The following is an 18,962-nucleotide window of genomic DNA, read 5'->3' as shown; positions in this document are numbered from 1 at the left end:
AAGTGCCCATCCAACTCCGGGTACGCCACCGCCAGGATCCTGAACATCAGGGGCGTCATGGTGCGACGGGCACCCCTCCCACGTTGGGAGGCCATCCCCAGCTGAGCCTCCGCCGTCTTCTTGCTCCAGTGGTGAATCTCCGCCCATCTTTTCCGGCAGTGGGTGCTCCGTCTGTGGTAGACCCCCAGGGTCCGGACTTCCTTGGCAATGGCACGCCAAATGTCCTTCTTCTGGTGGGCGCTGACCTACAGGAATTGTACAGGGGAAAAAGAGAAGTAATTACCATCCGCACCATTGCAGTCATTGGCCCGCATCCCTACCCTTGCCATGACACACATGCACTCACCATCGTTTCATGCACGCCTCATTCTCACCCCCCCATTTTTCACCCACCCAACTCCACACAGGAATTGCCCATACAGCATGCTCACAGTGTACTTACCTGTTTGTCTGGAGGACCGTAGAGTAGCGTGTACTGGGGGAGGACCCCATCCACGAGTTTCTCCAACTCCTCCGTGCTGAAGGCAGGGGCCCTTTCCTCAGACACACGAGCCATTGTCTCTTCCAGACTGAGGTCACAGCAGCATTTGCAGTGTAGGTCCTCTCCTGTTGAAGATCAGGTATCAAGTGATCTCCTCCATAGGCACCGTCCGCTGGGGCATGTGAGGAGATGCCGGCATCCTCCGGTGTACAGACCGCTGGTGGACCTGTCGACAATGGAGGAGCGACATGTGATCATCACCTACAAGCTTGATCGTGCCACAATCCAGGAACTGTGTGCCCAGTTGGAGCCAGACCTGATGTCAGCTATCCGCCATCCCACAGGAATCCCCCCTCAAGTGCAGGTGCTGTCAGTACTCCATTTCCCAGCAAGTGGGTCTTTTCAAACAAATGTGGCCATAGCATCAGGGATGTCCCAGCCTATGTTTTCCAACGTGTTGTCGAGAGTGTTGTCTGCCTTGCTGAAACACATGCGGAGCTACATCATTTTCCCTCAGGTGGAGGATTTGCCTACAGTGAAAGGTGATTTCTATGCCCTGGGACATATCCCCAACATCATAGATGCCATTGATGGGACACATGTGGCCTTGGTACCCCCGCAGGAGTGAACAGGTGTACAGAAACCGGAAGAGTTACCATTCCATGAATGTTCAGATGGTGTGTTTGGCAGACCAGTACATCTCCCATGTAAATGCAAAATTCCCTGGCTCAGTGCATGATGCTTACATCCTGCGGAATAGCAGCATCCCTTATGTGATGGGGCAACTCCAGAGGCACCGGGTGTGGCTATTAGGTGAGGACATGGACCCAATACAGTGGGAATAGTTGTCTGGGTCTGTGGATGTCCCTATGAGTTAGTATGTGTCTAACAGTTGTCCCTCGCCATTTGCAGGTGACTCTGGTTACCCCAACCTGTCATGGCTACTGACGCCAGTGAGGAATCCCAGGACAAGGGCAGAGGAACGCTACAATGAGGCCCATGGGCGAACTAGGAGGATTATAGAGCGGACCTTCGGCCTCCTCAAGGCCAGGTTCTGGTGCCTCCATATGACAGGTGGTTCCCTATTCTACTCACCAAAGAAGGTATGCCAGATCATCGTGGCCTGCTGTATGCTTCACAACTTGGCTTTGCAACGACAGGTGCCTTTTCTGCAGGAGGATGGTCGAGATGGAGGTGTTGTGGCAGCTGTGGAGCCTGTGGACAGTGAAGAAGAGGAAGCAGAAGAAGAGGACATCGACAACAGGATCACGGTGATCCTGCAATACTTCCAGTGAGACATAGATAAGAAGACAACACTGCCTGCTACATCTGATTTACATCTACTACCTCTCTACTGTCTGTCATTTTCACCCAGTGTATGGTCACTGAGTTGTCACTTTCCCTTACGATTTCACAGATGTGGGTCCCACTGTGTGACATCTGCTTTGTTTCCTCATGGACTAGAGCTGTGTGACATAGGTATGTTGACATTACATTTGAATGAGCATTTTGCCACTGTAATTGCTAATACACTATTTCGAAATCACAGGCAGACTCCTGATTGTTTTGTGCTTTAAGGGTGTTTATTTAAGTGCTCAATATTGGAGGGGGTTGTAAAATGGTGAGGGCTGATGGTGGAGGAATGTCCATGGCAGAGTCCAGTCTATTAGTCTCACAGGTGCATTGTCCAAAGGGGCATGGGAAGTGGAGCTGGGGCAGTTTAAGGATAGACAGGGTAACAAGGTGGGACAAAAGGATGACAATCAGGGTGGTCTCATTTCTTGGGGGGGGGTCTTGGCATCGTTCTCTGTCTTTGTCCTGGATCTCAGGGACCGTTTGCGGGGTGGTTCTCCCTCTGCCGGGGGTGGGGTGCTGGTGTGGTGGTCCTGTGGCGGTGCCTCCTGTCCACTAGGGCCGGCGGAGGTGGTGGGCAGTTCATCGTGCTGGCTAGTGTCAGGGGCCACTTGTTGTGCCACAGTGTCCCTCCTGGTGTTCATGAGTTCCTTCAGCACCCCTACAATGGTGCCCAGGGTGGAATTGATAGATTTGAGTTCCTCCCTGAAGCCCAAATACTATTCCTCCTGCAGCTGCTGGGTCTCCTGAAACTTGGCCAGTGCCGTAACCATCGTCTCCTGGGAATGATGGTAGGCTCCCATGATGTTGGAGAGGGCCTCGTGGAGAGTGGGTTCCCTGGGCTTGTCCTCCCCCTGTCGCACAGCAGCCCTCCCAGTTCCCCTGTGTTCCTGGGCCTCTGTCCCCTGAACCGTGGTCCAACTACCACTACCCCCAGGTCCCTGGTGTTATTGGGGTGGTGGGTTAGCCTGGGTTCCCTGTAGTGGTGGACACACTGCTGCTTGACGTGCCCTGGGGACAGAGGTATGGGCCCACTGGGTGGGTGCTGTGCTGGTGTTTCCAGAGGGGGGAAGCACTGTAGTGGCTTGTGCCAGTGTGAGGGGAACCGACTGTCCCGGGGTCCCAGATGGGTCTGGTTGGTCATCTAGATCCAGTTAGACAGAGCTGCTGTCATCACTGTGGGACTCTTCTGTGGGTGGAGTGGACATATCTGGACCCTCCTTTCCGGTGACGTTGGGTAGGGGTCCTGCAGGGGTGTAAAAGCATGATTATTGCATCTGTGTGTGCCATGGTGTGCAATGGGTGGGTGACCGTGTACCCCAGGGCTTGCATTCCTGTGTAGGACCTTGTGTGATGATGGTTTAGGGGGGTGTATGGGTATGTGCAGTGGCCATGCTTTGGTGATGGGTGTCCATGCTTTGGTGTTGCATGCAGGGCTTGGGTTTGGGATGTGTGGTTTGTGATATTGGGACATGTGTGAGAAGTTGGAATGATGGGGGTGAAGGCAAGGGTGGGGGTATGTGATAGCATGCAAGTGGGTGGGGGATTAAGTAATGAAAGAATTGACTTACCAGAGTCCATTCCTCCAGCTACTCCTGCGAGGCCCTCAGGATGCAGAATATCCAAGACCTGCTCCTCCCATGTTGTTAGTTGTGGGGGAGGAGGTGGCGGCCCGCCGCCAGTCCTCTGTACCGCGATGTGGTGTCTTGAGACCATGGAACGCACCTTCCCCCGTAGGTCGTTCCACCTCTTCCTGATGTCATCCCGATTTCTTGGGTGCTGTCCCACTGCGTTGACCCTGTCCACTATTCTTCGCCATAGCTCCATCTTCCTAGCTATGGAGGTGTGCTGCACCTGTGATCGAATAGCTGTGGCTCTACCCGGATGATTTCCTCCACCATGACTGTAAGCTCCTCCTCAGAGAACCTGGGGTGTCTTTGCAGTACCATGGGGTGGTGTGGGTGATATGTGGGGTGGTGTGTGTTGTGATGTGTCGGGTGATATTTAGAGGTGTGTTGTGTCAGGTGCGTGGATGTTATGTGAGTGATGGTGTGGAGTGCCTGTGGATGCTTGTTTGTAGATGTTGGTGTCTCTCTCTGTGCTTCTTTCTCAATTGTTGTCATAGGGGTTTGTGGGTGATGTGGGTGTGTGTTTTATATTGTATTGGATGTGTGGGAGTGGTGTGTGTATGTGTATCAGGTGTGTGTATTTCGAATTGTCCAATGTGGCTGTGTTTTGTAAATGTGTGTGTATTTTGAGCGCAGCGGAATACCATGGTTGAAAGACAGCCGCGTGGATTCGTGTGTCGTGATAGTGTGGGCGTATTTCTGTTGGCGTGACGGTGGAGGTTTTGTTATCGGCAGTTTATCACTGACCTTTGGTGTGGCAGACTTGTGTGGGTGTCTAAATTTGGGCGAATTCCGGGCTTTGGGTCATAATGACCGTGGCGGAATTCCGCGGCCGCGGCGGTGTGTTGGCGGTAGGCGGTTACCTAGGACATACCTTAGGGGTGACATGTGTAGAAAAAGGGGAGTTTTAGGCTTGGCAATTACTTTTAAATGCCAAGTTGAATTGGGAGTGAAACTGCGCACACAGGCCTTGCAATGGCAGGCCTGAGACAAGGTTAAGGAGCTACTTAAGTGAGTGGCACAATCAGTGCTGCAGACTCACTAGTAGCATTTAACCCCTTCTGTGCCGCGGACGTAGTGGTTACGTCCCGCGGCACAGTGCTGCTGTGCCGAGGACGTAACCACTACGTCCTCGGCACACAGCCCAGAGGGAGCGCTCTCGCTCCCTCTGTGTGCTTATGTTGGGGATGGAAGGGGAAGCCCTTCCCCTTCCACCCCCGACCCCCCCACCCCCCCATAATGACGTCAGCACGCTGACTTCATTATGGGATCCTCGCCGCACAGGAAGCCATTTGCTTCCTGTGCGGCGACTAGTCAAGAGGTGAGTTCCTCTTCCCGGTGGGTGGGGGGTTGGGGCTAAAGAGGCACCGGGGAAAAGGAAAGGCTTTTCCTTTTCCCCGGTGTCTCTTTGAGCATTCCTCTTTGAGCATTGCGATCGGGCAGCAGGAATGCCCACTAGACACCAGGGATTTGTTATCTTTATTGTTTTTTTACTGTTTTTGGCACGCGGGGAGCCGCCCCTTGGGCAAGGGTCGCTCCCCTTTAGGGGGGCAATTACTACGGCCATTTCTGCCCCCCTTGGGGGCAGATTGGCTACTTTTCAGCCAGATCTGCCCCCAAGGGGGGCAGAAAACACTAGATCACCAGGGATTTTTTTTTTTTTTTGCATTTATGTGTTGGGGGTGCCCCCTTGGGCAAGGGGCGCCCCCCCCCCAAGGGGGCAGAGAACTGTTGGCCTTTTCTGCCCCCCTTGGGGGCAGATCGGCCTATTTTTTTTAGGTCCATCTGCCCCCAAGGGGGGCAGAAGCCACTTAGGCACCAGGGATTGTGTGTGTAGTGGATGGGGGGGGGCGCCCCCTTGGGCAAGGGTCGCTCCCCTTTGGGGGGCATGTCTTTTCGGGCCATTTCTGCCCCCCTTGAGGGCAGATTGGCTACTTTTTAGCCAGATCTGCCCCCAAGGGGGGCAGAAAACACTAGATCGCCAGGGTTTTTTTATTTTTATGTGTATTTGTGTGGGGGGGTGCCCCCTTGGGCAAGGGGCGCCCCCCCCAAGGGGGCAGAGAACTGTTGGCCTTTCCTGCCCCCCTTGGGGGCAAATCGGCCTATTTTTTTTAGGTCCATCTGCCCCCAAGGGGGAAAGAAGCCACTTAGGCATCAGGGATTGTGTGTGTAGTGGATGGGGGGGCGCCCCCTTGGGCAAGGGTCGCTCCCCTTTGGGGGGCATGTCTTTTAGGGCCATTTCTGCCCCCCTTGAGGGCAGATCAGCCTATTATTTTAAGGCTGGTCTGCCCCCAAGGGGGGCAGAAACTACTAGAACGCCAGGGATTTTTTTTTATTTGTTTATTTTTGTGGGGGGGCGTCCCCTTGGTCACGGGGCGCCCCCCCAAGGGGGGCATTGACCTGTTGCCCATTTCTACACCCCCTGGGGGCAGATGGGCCTATTTTCTTAGGCCCACCTGCCCCCAAGGGGGGCAGAAGCCACTTAGACACCAGGGATAGTGTGTGTGTGTGTGTTAGTGGATGGGTGGGGCCTTGGGCAAGGGTCGCCCCCCACTTTGGGGGCACATGTACCCAGGCCATTTCTGCACCCCTTGGAGACAGATCAGCCTATTATTTTTAGGCTGGTCTGCCCCCAAGGGGGGCAGAAACTATTAGAACGCCAGGGATTTTTTTTTATTTGTTTATTTTTGTGGGGGGGCGTCCCCTTGGTCACGGGGCGCCCCCCCAAGGGGGGCATTGACCTGTTGCCCATTTCTACACCCCCTGGGGGCAGATGGGCCTATTTTCTTAGGCCCACCTGCCCCCAAGGGGGGCAGAAGCCACTTAGACACCAGGGATAGTGTGTGTGTATGTGTGTGTGTGTGTGTGTGTTAGTGGATGGGTGGGGCCTTGGGCAAGGGTCGCCCCCCACTTTGGGGGCACATGTACCCAGGCCATTTCTGCACCCCTTGGAGACAGATCAGCCTATTATTTTTAGGCTGGTCTGCCCCCAAGGGGGGCAGAAACTATTAGAACGGCAGGGATTTTTTTTTATTTGTTCATTTTTGTGGGGGGGCGTCCCCTTGGTCACGGGGCGCCCCCCCAAGGGGGCCATTGACCTGTTGCCAATTTCTACACCCCCTGGGGGCAGATGGGCCTATTTTCTTAGGCCCAGCTGTCCCCTTTGGCAAGGGTCACTCTCCATGGGGACACACTACTAAAGGTATTTTCTGGCTTCCTTGGGGTAGACAGGTCTATTTTATTAGTAGGCCCATCTGCCCCTATGGCAGAATCCACTTAGGCACCAATTTCTAAATGTTTGATGGTGGGGTGTTTGTCAACTGAAGAAGTCTTTGCATTTGTGATAAAAAATGTTTTCCTCCTTTTTGTTCTAGTTCAAAGCTTTTGCTTTATTTGCTGTGGCTCCTTGCGGTTTTGGCGGTAGGTGACCTGCAGTTTGCACAGTTGCATGTTTTAGGTAAGTAAAAACAATTTACTCCAAAGGAGTATTGTTGCCATGCATGAATGACATGTTTGTAGGGGGTGTACTAAATGCAGGATTGTGTGTGAAATTGTCCTTAAGTTTGTGCACAATGATATTTGTTTTGTCTTATTTCTAATTTGCCTTTCTTTATTTATTTTTAGTGGGATATCATTGGTGATTGCTGTGTAGTTGCTGGTGAATCAAGCTTTTTCAGGCAAGTGAGCGGTATAGTTTTTGAGTTTATAACTCTTACTAACAAAGCTACACTTTGTCACTTGTCTTACACAGTGCTGGTTGTTGGTGGTGAATTTGTCCAGTTAATTTTAGCAGGAGATATCATGGCTTGCCGCAGGATGACCGCTCAGCAGGTGGTTGGTATGCTCTTTGAGTCACAGTCTGATCATGACTATGAGACAGACTCTGCATCTGAGGCAGAGGAGGAAGTCAGAGATTCTGGCAGTGATGTTTCTCTTGGAGGGGAATCTTCTGATGATGAAGCCACACTCAGTGCAGATGAAGGGCCTGTTGTAGAGGAGGACATTGATGTGCCAATAGTGCAGCAACCTGGGGCTGAAAGGTTTCCCGTTATAAGACCTGATGTCTGGGTTGCCCCAAACATGCAGCAGCCGGAGTTTCCTGCCTTTACTGGTCTCCCGGGGTGTAACGCCAATACAGAGAACTTTATGCCTATCAATTTCTTTGAGTTATTCATGGATGATGTGTTTTTGGAAGAGATTGTTGAGCAGACTAATTTGAATGCGGAGCAGCATTTGAGGGACAACGCTGCTAGACTTAGGCCACACTCTAGAGCTGCCCAGTGAATTCCCACAAATTTGGAGGAGTTAAAAAAGTTTTTGGGTTTGACTTTTTTGATGGGGTTGATAAGGAATCCGTCACTGGCTTCTTATTGGTCTACTAGTCCCTTGATGGCAACAGCTATATTTCCAGCGACCATGAGTCGTAATCGGTATTTGCTTCTTCTTAGGATGCTGCATTTTGTTGACAATGCATTAGCCTTGCCACGAGATCACCCAGATTCTGACCGTCTTTTTAAGATTAGGCCTGTCCTTGATCATTTTGTAGATCGGTTTTCGGAGGTCTATGTTCCAGGCAAAGAGATAAGTGTGGACGAGTCTTTGGTCCTCTTCAAGGGTCGTTTGGTTTTTAGGCAGTACATTCCTAGCAAAAGGGCACGATATGGAATTAAATTGTATATGCTGTCTGAAAGTAGGACAGGATATGTGTATAGTTTCCGTGTGTACACTGGTAGGGATTCCAATATTGACCCCCCTGGTTGTCCTCCCACTTTTGGAGTTACTGAGAAAATTGTGTGGGATCTTGGTAGACGACTGTTCAACAAAGGTCACCATTTGTATGTAGATAACTTCTACACTGGTGTGCAATTGTTCAAGGAATTGTTTAGAGTGGAAACAGTTGCTTGTGGCACAATCCGTTCTAACCGGAAAGGCTATCCAAGGGAGCTTGTCTGTAAAAAACTTGAGAGAGGACAGTGCTGTGCCTTGCGGAACGAGGAGCTGCTAGCTTTGAAATTTTCAGATAAGAGGGATGTCTACATGCTAAGTACCATCCATGATGAGAGTACTTCCCCTGTGACTGTTTGGGGCCAGGTTGCTGAAGTGCGCAAACCTGTGTGCATTTTAGATTATAATAAGCACATGGGAGGTGTAGATAGAGTTGACCAGAGGTTGGAACCTTATACTGCTATTCGTAAGTCTTACGTTTGGTATAAGAAGTTAGCACTTCACCTCTTCCACTTAGCAACCTTCAATGCTTTTATTGTGTTTAGGGATAGGTCTCCAGAGTCAAAGATGACATTTGTGAAATTTCAGGAGTCAGTGATAGAGAGCCTTATTGTGGTGGAACAGGCCAGAGTTCCTAGAGAAGCAGTGGTGGAGGATGTGGCTAGATTGAAAGATCACCACTTTGCTGAGCACATTCCTCCCACACCCAAAAAAGACTTTCCAGCTAAGAAATGTAGAGTGTGTTTTCGAAGAGGTATCCGGAGGGAGTCTCGAATGTACTGCCCGGATTGTCCTTCAAAGCCTGGGCTGTGTGTCGGTGCTTGTTTTAAGAATTACCACACCCAGAAGAATTTCTGGGAACAACCATGAGTGTAAACTCATGTCTGTTTTGTATTTTCATGTGTTTAGTTTCATGGTTAGCATTTCTGTCATGTTCTTAGTTAGAGCTTTTGTGTTTGTAGTTTTGTAATTCTTTCTACTTAGTTAGGGGTTCCTCTGTTAAAAAAAAAATGATGCCATTGTGGGTGGAGTGGGGCTTGGCTGAGAGTGTACATATTGACTTGCTGTTGGCTACTGCAACACACTGCCAGCCAAACACCAGTCCACACACTGCCATCAGCTGTGTGATTGTTGTATCAGGCACGTGGGCGTATGTAAGTGATGGGCCCATGAGTGGCGCTGTCTGTCGATGTGAGTGTTGTAATGTGCTGGGCCCGTGGCTGGCGGTGTGAATGGCCTTGTGTGTGTCATGTATGAAAGTTGTGTGAATGGACTGTAAAGCGGTTGGTGCCTTGTCGCGGCTTTACAGCTCACGAGCTGTGAGTCATTGGTTCAGTTTTTTGCCTTTCAGTTACTAACAGTGCATTTCATTTTTGTGAAAGCTCTTGTTAGTAAAATTTGATCCACTGAACCATCACTCACCCTCGTGCCAAATCCAACCAGTATGTGTGGTAAAAATGACAAAACCTGCTCCGCTGTAATCAGGCGTCGCAGCACACCTGTGACACGCTAGGTGCCTCAGGTGGGACCCCGATGATGAAGCATGCCACCAACTTGGTTGGTGGGTGAGGGGTCTTTTTCACATAACCTAACTGTGTTTCTTTTCAAAATTTTAGTGTTTGGCACATCACGGACGTATGTGGGCACATCAAAACGATATATTACAAAACTACCTGTGTTTGGGGGGGAGAGGGCACCTATGTTTTTGGTCCTGTGTGCGGCCTTCATCTAGGGAAACCTACCAAACCCAGACATTTTATAAAACTAGACACCCCAAGGAGTCCAGGGAGGTGTGGCTTGCGTGGATCCCCCAACATTTTCTTACCCAGACTCCTCTGTAAACCTCAATGTGCTTAAAAAAAGCATATTTTCCTGACTTTTCTTCGTAGGATCACCACTCCAGCACAAAATTCCTACTCCCCAGTGTTCCCCTCAGCCTCCCAAGTAAAATGACACCTCACTTATGTGGGTCCCCAAAGCAGAGTCAGTCTAAAGATGTATAAAAGAATATGTCCTTATAAACTTGCTGTGCTATCCCCTCTATCTCTACAAGTTTTGGGCCTTATTCTGTTGCAGGCACCTGGCCCACCCACACAAGTGAGGTATCATTTTTATCGGGAGACTTGGGGGAACGCTGGGTGGAAGGAAATTTGTGGCTCCACTCAGATTCCAGAACTTTCTGTCACCGAAATGTGTGGAGAATGTGTTTTTTTAGACAGAATTTGAGGTTTGCAAAGGATTCTGGGTAACATAACCTGGTCCGAGCCACACAAGTCACCCCATCTTGGATTCCCCTAGGTCTCTAGTTTTCAGAAATGCACAGGTTTGGTAGGTTACCCTAGGTGCCGGCTGAGCTAGAGGCCAAAATCTACAGGTAGGCACTGTTTTCAATGAAAAAATGTGATGTGTCCACGTTGCGCTTTGGGGCGTTTCCTGTCGCGGGCGCTAGGCCTACCCACACAAGTGAGGTATCATTTTTACCGGGAGACGTGGGGGAACGCTGGGTGGAAGGAAATTCGTGGCTCCTCTCAGATTCCAGAACTTTCTGCCACAGAAATGTGAGGAACATGTGTATTTTTAGCCAAATTTTGAGGTTTGCAAAGGATTCTGGGTAACAGAACCTGGTCCGAGCCACACAAGTCACCCCATCTTGGATTCCCCTAGGTCTCTAGTTTTCAGAAATGCACAGGTTTGGTAGGTTTCCCTAGGTGGCGGCTGAGCTACAGGCCAAAATCTACAGGTAGGCACTTTGCAAAAAACACCTCTGTTTTCCTTCACCAATTTGGATGTGTCCACGTTGCGCTTTGGGGCGTTTCCTGTCGCGGGCGCTAGGCCTACCCACACAAGTGAGGTATCATTTTTATCGGGAGACGTGGGGGAACGCTGGGTGGAAGGAAATTCGTGGCTCCTCTCAGATTCCAGAACTTTCTGCCACAGAAATGTGAGGAACATGTGTTTTTTTAGCCACATTTGGAGGTTTGCAAAGGATTCTGGGTAACAGAACCTGGTCCGAGCCACACAAGTCACCCCATCTTGGATTCCCCTAGGTCTCTAGTTTTCAGAAATGCACAGGTTTGGTAGGTTTCCCTAGGTGGCGGCTGAGCTACAGGCCAAAATCTACAGGTAGGCACTTTGCAAAAAACACCTCTCTTTTCCTTCACCAATTTGGCTGTGTCCACGTTGCACTTTGGGGCGTTTCCTGTCGCGGGCGCTAGGCCTACCCACACAAGTGAGGTATCATTTTTATCGGGAGACGTGGGGGAACGCTGGGTGGAAGGAAATTCGTGGCTCCTCTCAGATTCCAGAACTTTCTGCCATAGAAATGTGAGGAACATGTGTTTTTTTAGCCACATTTGGAGGTTTGCAAAGGATTCTGGGTAACAGAACCTGGTCCGAGCCACACAAGTCTCCCCATCTTGGATTCCCCTAGGTCTCTAGTTTTCAGAAATGCACAGGTTTGGTAGGTTTCCCTAGGTGGCGGCTGAGCTACAGGCCAAAATCTACAGGTAGGCACTTTGCAAAAAACACCTCTGTTTTCCTACACCAATTTGGCTGTGTCCACGTTGCGCTTTGGGGCGTTTCCTGTCGCGGGCGCTAGGCCTACCCACTCAAGTGAGGTATCATTTTTATCGGGAGACGTGGGGGAACGCTGGGTGGAAGGAAATTTGTGGCTCCTCTCAGATTCCAGAACTTTCTGCCACAGAAATGTGAGGAACATGTGTATTTTTAGCCAAATTTTGAGGTTTGCAAAGGATTCTGGGTAACAGAACCTGGTCCGAGCCACACAAGTCACCCCATCTTGGATTCCCCTAGGTCTCTAGTTTTCAGAAATGCACAGGTTTGGTAGGTTTCCCTAGGTGGCGGCTGAGCTACAGGCCAAAATCTACAGGTAGGCACTTTGCAAAAAACACCTCTGTTTTCCTTCACCAATTTGGCTGTGTCCACGTTGCGCTTTGGGGCGTTTCCTGTCGCGGGCGCTAGGCCTACCCACACAAGTGAGGTATCATTTTTATCGGGAGACGTGGGGGAACGCTGGGTGGAAGGAAATTCGTGGCTCCTCTCAGATTCCAGAACTTTCTGCCACAGAAATGTGAGGAACATGTGTATTTTTAGCCAAATTTTGAGGTTTGCAAAGGATTCTGGGTAACAGAACCTGGTCCGAGCCACACAAGTCACCCCATCTTGGATTCCCCTAGGTCTCTAGTTTTCAGAAATGCACAGGTCTGGTAGGTTTCCCTAGGTGGCGGCTGAGCTACAGGCCAAAATCTACAGGTAGGCACTTTGCAAGAAACACCTCTGTTTTCCTTCACCAATTTGGCTGTGTCCACGTTGCGCTTTGGGGCGTTTCCTGTCGCGGGCGCTAGGCCTACCCACACAAGTGAGGTATCATTTTTATCGGGAGACATGGGGGAACGCTGGGTGGAAGGAAATTCGTGGCTCCTCTCAGATTCCAGAACTTTCTGCCACAGAAATGTGAGGAACATGTGTATTTTTAGCCAAATTTTGAGGTTTGCAAAGGATTCTGGGTAACAGAACCTGGTCCGAGCTACACAAGTCACCCCATCTTGGATTCCCCTAGGTCTCTAGTTTTCAGAAATGCACAGGTTTGGTAGGTTTCCCTAGGTGGCGGCTGAGCTACAGGCCAAAATCTACAGGTAGGCACTTTGCAAAAAACACCTCTGTTTTCCTTCACCAATTTGGCTGTGTCCACGTTGCGCTTTGGGGCGTTTCCTGTCGCGGGCGCTAGGCCTACCCACAAAAGTGAGGTATCATTTTTATCGGGAGACGTGGGGGAACGCTGGGTGGAAGGAAATTCGTGGCTCCTCTCAGATTCCAGAACTTTCTGCCACAGAAATGTGAGGAACATGTGTTTTTTTTAGCCACATTTTGAGGTTTGCAATGGATTCTGGGTAACAGAACCTGGTCCGAGCCACACAAGTCACCCCATCCTGGATTCCCCTAGGTCTCTAGTTTTCAGAAATGCACAGGTTTGGTAGGTTTCCCTAGGTGGCGGCTGAGCTACAGGCCAAAATCTACAGGTAGGCACTTTGCAAAAAACACCTCTGTTTTCCTTCAACAATTTGGCTGTGTCCACGTTGCGCTTTGGGGCGTTTCCTGTCGCCGGCGCTAGCCCTACCCACACAAGTGAGGTATCATTTTTATCGGGAGACGTGGGGGAACGCTGGGTGGAAGGAAATTCGTGGCTCCTCTCAGATTCCAGAACTTTCTGCCACAGAAATGTGAGGAACATGTGTTTTTTTAGCCAAATTTTGAGGTTTGCAAAGGATTCTGGGTAACAGAACCTGGTCCGAGCCACACAAGTCACCCCATCTTGGATTCCCCTAGGTCTCTAGTTTTCAGAAATGCACAGGTTTGGTAATTTTCCCTAGGTGGCGGCTGAGCTACAGGCCAAAATCTACAGGTAGGCACTTTGCAAAAAACACCTCTGTTTTCCTTCACCAATTTGGCTGTGTCCACGTTGCGCTTTGGGGCGTTTCCTGTCGCGGGCGCTAGGCCTACCCACACAAGTGAGGTATCATTTTTATCGGGAGACGTGGGGGAACGCTGGGTGGAAGAAAATTCGTGGCTCCTCTCAGATTCCAGAACTTTCTGCAACAGAAATGTGAGAAACATGTGTTTTTTTAGCCACATTTGGAGGTTTGCAAAGGATTCTGGGTAACAGAACCTGGTCCGAGCCACACAAGTCACCCCATCTTGGATTCCCCTAGGTCTCTAGTTTTCAGAAATGCACAGGTTTGGTAGGTTTCCCTAGGTGGCGGCTGAGCTACAGGCCAAAATCTACAGGTAGGCACTTTGCAAAAAACACCTCTGTTTTCCTTCACCAATTTGGCTGTGTCCACGTTGCGCTTTGGAGCGTTTCCTGTCGCGGGCGCTAGGCCTACCCACACAAGTGAGGTATCATTTTTATCGGGAGACGTGGGGGAACGCTGGGTGGAAGAAAATTCGTGGCTCCTGTCAGATTCCAGAACTTTCTGCCACAGAAATGTGAGGAACATGTGTTTTTTTAGCCAAATTTTGAAGTTTGCAAAGGATTCTGGGTAACAGAACCTGGTCCGAGCCACACAAGTCACCCCATCTTGGATTCCCCTAGGTCTCTAGTTTTCAGAAATGCACAGGTTTGGTAGGTTTCCCTAGGTGGCGGCTGAGCTACAGGCCAAAATCTACAGGTAGGCACTTTGCAAAAAACACCTCTGTTTTCCTTCACCAATTTGGCTGTGTCCACGTTGCGCTTTGGGGCATTTCCTGTCTCGGGCGCTAGGCCTACCCACACAAGTGAGGTATCATTTTTATCGGGAGACGTGGGGGAACGCTGGGTGGAAGGAAATTCGTGGCTCCTCTCAGATTCCAGAACTTTCTGCCACAGAAATGTGAGGAACATGTGTTTTTTTAGCCACATTTGGAGGTTTGCAAAGGATTCTGGGTAACAAAACCTGGTCCGAGCCACACAAGTCACCCCATCTTGGATTCCCCTAGGTCTCTAGTTTTCAGAAATGCAAAGGTTTGGTAGGTTTCCCTAGGTGGCGGCTGAGCTACAGGCCAAAATCTACAGGTAGACACTTTGCAAAAAACACCTCTGTTTTCTGTGATGTGTCCACGTTGTGTTGTGGGGCATATCCTGTCGCGGGCGCTAGGCCTACCCACACAAGTGAGGTATCATTTTTATCGGGAGACTTGGGGGAACATAGAATAGCAAAACAAGTGTTAGTGCCCCTTGTCTTTCTCTACATTTTTTCCTTCCAAATGTAAGACAGTGTGTAAAAAAGACGTCTATTTGAGAAATGCCCTGTAATTCACATGCTAGTATGGGCACCCCGGAATTCAGAGATGTGCAAATAACCACTGCTTCTCAACACCTTATCTTGTGCCCATTTTGGAAATACAAAGGTTTTCTTGATAGCTATTTTTTACTCTTTATATTTCAGCAAATGAATTGCTGTATACCCGGCATAGATTGAAAACCCACTGCAGGGTGCAGGTCATTTATTGGCTCTGGGTAGCTAGAGTTCTTGATGAACCTATAAGCCCTATATATCCCCGCAACCAGAAGAGTCCAGCAGACGTAACGGTATATTGCTTTCGAAAATCTGACATTGCTGGAAAAAGTTACAGAGTAAAACGTAGAGAAAAATTGATGTTTTTTTCACCTCAATTTCAATATTTTTCTTTTTCAGTTGTTATTTTCTGTAGGAAACCCTTGTAGGATCTACACAAATGACCCCTTGCTGAATTCAGATTTTTGTCTACTTTCCAAAAATGTTGCGGTGTCTGGGATCCAGCGTTGGTTTCATGCCCATTTCTGTCACTGACTGGAAGGAGGCTGAAAGCACAAAAAATCGTAAAAATGGGGTATGTCCCAGTAAAATGCCAAAATTGTGTTGAAAAATTGGGTTTTCTGATTCAAGTCTGCCTGTTCCTGAAAGCTGGGAAGCTGGTGATTTTATCACCACAAACCCTTTGTTGATGCCCTTTTCAGGGAAAAAACCACAAGCCTTCTTCTGCAGCCCATTTTTCCAATTTTTTTGAAAAAAACGAAATTTTCACTGTTTTTTGGCTAATTTCTTGGCCTCCTTCTGAGGAACCCACAAAGTCTGGGTACCTCTAGAATCCCTAGGATGTTGGAAAAAAAGGACGCAAATTTGGCGTGGGTAGCTTATGTGAACAAAAAGTTATGAGGGCCTAAGCGCGAACTGCTCCAAATAGCCAAAAAAAGGCTCGGCACAGGAGGGGGAAAAGGCCTGGCAGCGAAGGGGTTAATCTACAGGCCCTGGGCACATATACTGCACTCTACTAGGGTCTTATAATTAAATAGTCCAATTGGGAATGATCCAATGTTACCATGTTTAAAGGGAGAAAACATGTGCACTTTAGCAGTGGTTAGCAGTGGTAAAGTGTGCAGAGTCTAAAAACCAGCAAAAACTGTATCTAAAAAGTAGAGGAAGGCAGGCAAAAAGTTAGGGGTGACCACCCTAAGACTGTCAGGTCTAAAATATGTCATTAATGTTTTCAGCATCTGTAATTGTAGAATTAATATATACCACATATACCCCCCAAAAGGTTAATATGTTTACCAATGTTGCAAAGCTTTCAATGAAAATAGGAAATATGATATGCCAAAGTGCAACACTTTCCCCAATGTGGCCAGGTTTTGAGTGGCAATAGAAAATCTGATGCCCCCAGAATCCAATATTTTCTACAATGTTGCTGAGTTTGGGGGTTAATGATATATAAAACCTGACCACTCATAATCCAACTCTTTCTGCAAATTGGCTACATTTGGAGTGGGAAAAGCAAACTTAATATCCCTAAAGTCCAACATTTTGGCTTAATAACCCTGAAGTCTAATACTTTGATCAATGTGGTTAACTTTGGAGTGCTAATATCAACCCCCTCCATACCGCATAGTTCAAAACGTTGAATAATGGTGTGACTACATTTATAGTGGGAATAGTACGTCTAACGCCCCCAGAATTCAAAATTTTGCCCAAAGTGAATACATGGATGGTGGGAATATTTGATCTGAAACACCCTTCCCTAAAGTCCAACACATTCTTCAATGTGGTAAAATGTGGAGAGTGAATAGTAAATATAATCTCTCCAAAGGTTAATACTACCTAAATTATTTTTCATTAAAATGATGGCTGGGCAGCAAATTATGCTCCAACGGTGGAGTTCATGGGGTTTTACCAACTCCACTTGGAAGGTGGAGTTTGGGAAAAACTAAGCAGACTGACGAGTAGCTCACCCCAATGAATGACTGGTATGCTGCCTTTGTATATACTGTTGTATGTTTGACGACTGTGTGGAACTATTTTCCTATTCATACTCTGACTACACACAGGTAGATTTTTACAGGCAAACAGTGTTAAGGTGTGCTCTGTGGTAGGAGACGGGCAGGTACGCGTGAGTTTTCAGCAAGGCTGCGCTAATGCTAGCTGCAAGAGGAGGCAACTGTGCAAAGAAGAATAAGGTGGTGGTTCTGGAAATTTGAGCTGCTTCCTCCATGAAAAAGGCTTACTTCCCAGGCTACTGGGGCCTATTTGTATCTTGCTAACAGCGCCCACTTTCCCTTTGCAGGCACTGCATGTAGGTCCAAATGCATGAGAGATGGAGGCAGAGGGTGTTCAAATATTGCCATGAAGGATGTTTCATACGGTAAGAGAGGAATCTATTTGGAATAAAAGATTATACTCTCTGCATCACTGAGAGTGAGATGGCTTCCTGTGGGACACAAACATTGTGCTGTTTGTCAGGCACACATGCCTTAGGTGATTCTGCAGCTCCTGGTGTCACTGCCCCCGGCAGTGAGGGCAGGAGCTTGAGCGTGTCTTCCTGCCCTTGCACTCAAGAATCATGACAACCATATAAGATGCCTTTGGTGGGGCTGTCTGAATGCTTCACATATTGCTGGTCGCCTGGCTGTGTGGAGACTGGTGCTGCTGCTGAGTTGAGGCAGATGGTGGCCGTAGCAGTAGTGGAGTTTCAGCAGGCACACAGGTAATTACAAATGCTCTCCTCAGTACTGTTGCTTTAGTCAGGTATCTTCATGGACTCATGTTCTCTGAACAGTACATTTTAATTAGCAGATCACCAGTGAATCGCCTGGGCTATTCTGATTTTTGCATAAATTGCAGATCTTGTGTTCTTGAGGCTACACTCCAACATCATAGTGGCTCTTGATAGATTTTACAACACATATTATGTGTTGCGAACTCCCTCAAGCCGCCTTGTAGCCCAGGAAGCGCAGCACAAGACCTCAAAGAAAACGCTTTACCTTCCCAATCCCATGTCCTGTTTTTAGATGACTCTCTGGAATTCCACAGAGTAGAACTCTGTGAGTTCTGCCCACCCTTAACTATAAATGTTTTTTTTTACTTTTCATATTATATAGACAAGAAGTGTTGTCTACATTTTAGATATCCACATTTATTACAGTTATATTAGTGACTTTTAAAACATTTTTATCTAAGGCATATGCATATATTTAATGTTTGTATTTCACTGATATTATTTATAAAAACTGTAAATAAATTGTGTTTTATTAATTTATCAATATGTGTGTATGTATATTTGTGTGTATATATGTATTTATATGTAAAAAATAACGTGACGATGTTTAACCTTTTTAATGTTTGTTCACATTTATTAACATGCATTTCATATGTTTTCTATTTTTAAACATTATATTCAGTAATCATATCTATTTATTGCATTGGCTTTAAAGGCTATTTTTTTATTCCAAAATTTCAACCATTTTGCCAATGCTTGCTGTATTGTGTGGTCTGTCTTTGTCACTGCGCTTCAGTGACCGTTCTCCATCATGGCGGTTCATTATTGAGGTTCATTGATGAAGACCAGACCAAGTCCTAACAATTTTATAAGGTAGAAAAATGTGGGGGTAGTAGTTTGTTAGGTTAGGTGCTGCAGGTTACTATTTTGATTCAGTTTGAGTATTACTGTACTTTCCTATCATATGTGCGGGAGGCAATTTAGCTATGTATTTTATATTGTTTATTTCATTTTAAAAGTAATTTGTTTTGTTTTGTGATTTGGTTTAAGTTTTTTCCAAGATGTTTTATTTTCATGAAAACCTTATTTTTTGGATTGTGGTTGTGTTTTTTTTCTTTTTTACAAGGAAAAGAAGTTTTGATTTTTACCAACTATTTGTTTTACATGTCCTTGTTTTTTTTTGCTTTCCATGACCAATTCTTATATTTTTAATAATTTAAAGGGTTTCAATTATGTATTTTTCTCAT

This window comes from Pleurodeles waltl, chromosome 3_1, assembly GCF_031143425.1.
Source record: "Pleurodeles waltl isolate 20211129_DDA chromosome 3_1, aPleWal1.hap1.20221129, whole genome shotgun sequence".
Taxonomy (NCBI): Eukaryota; Metazoa; Chordata; class Amphibia; order Caudata; family Salamandridae; genus Pleurodeles; species Pleurodeles waltl.
This window is presented reverse-complemented; position numbering follows the sequence as displayed.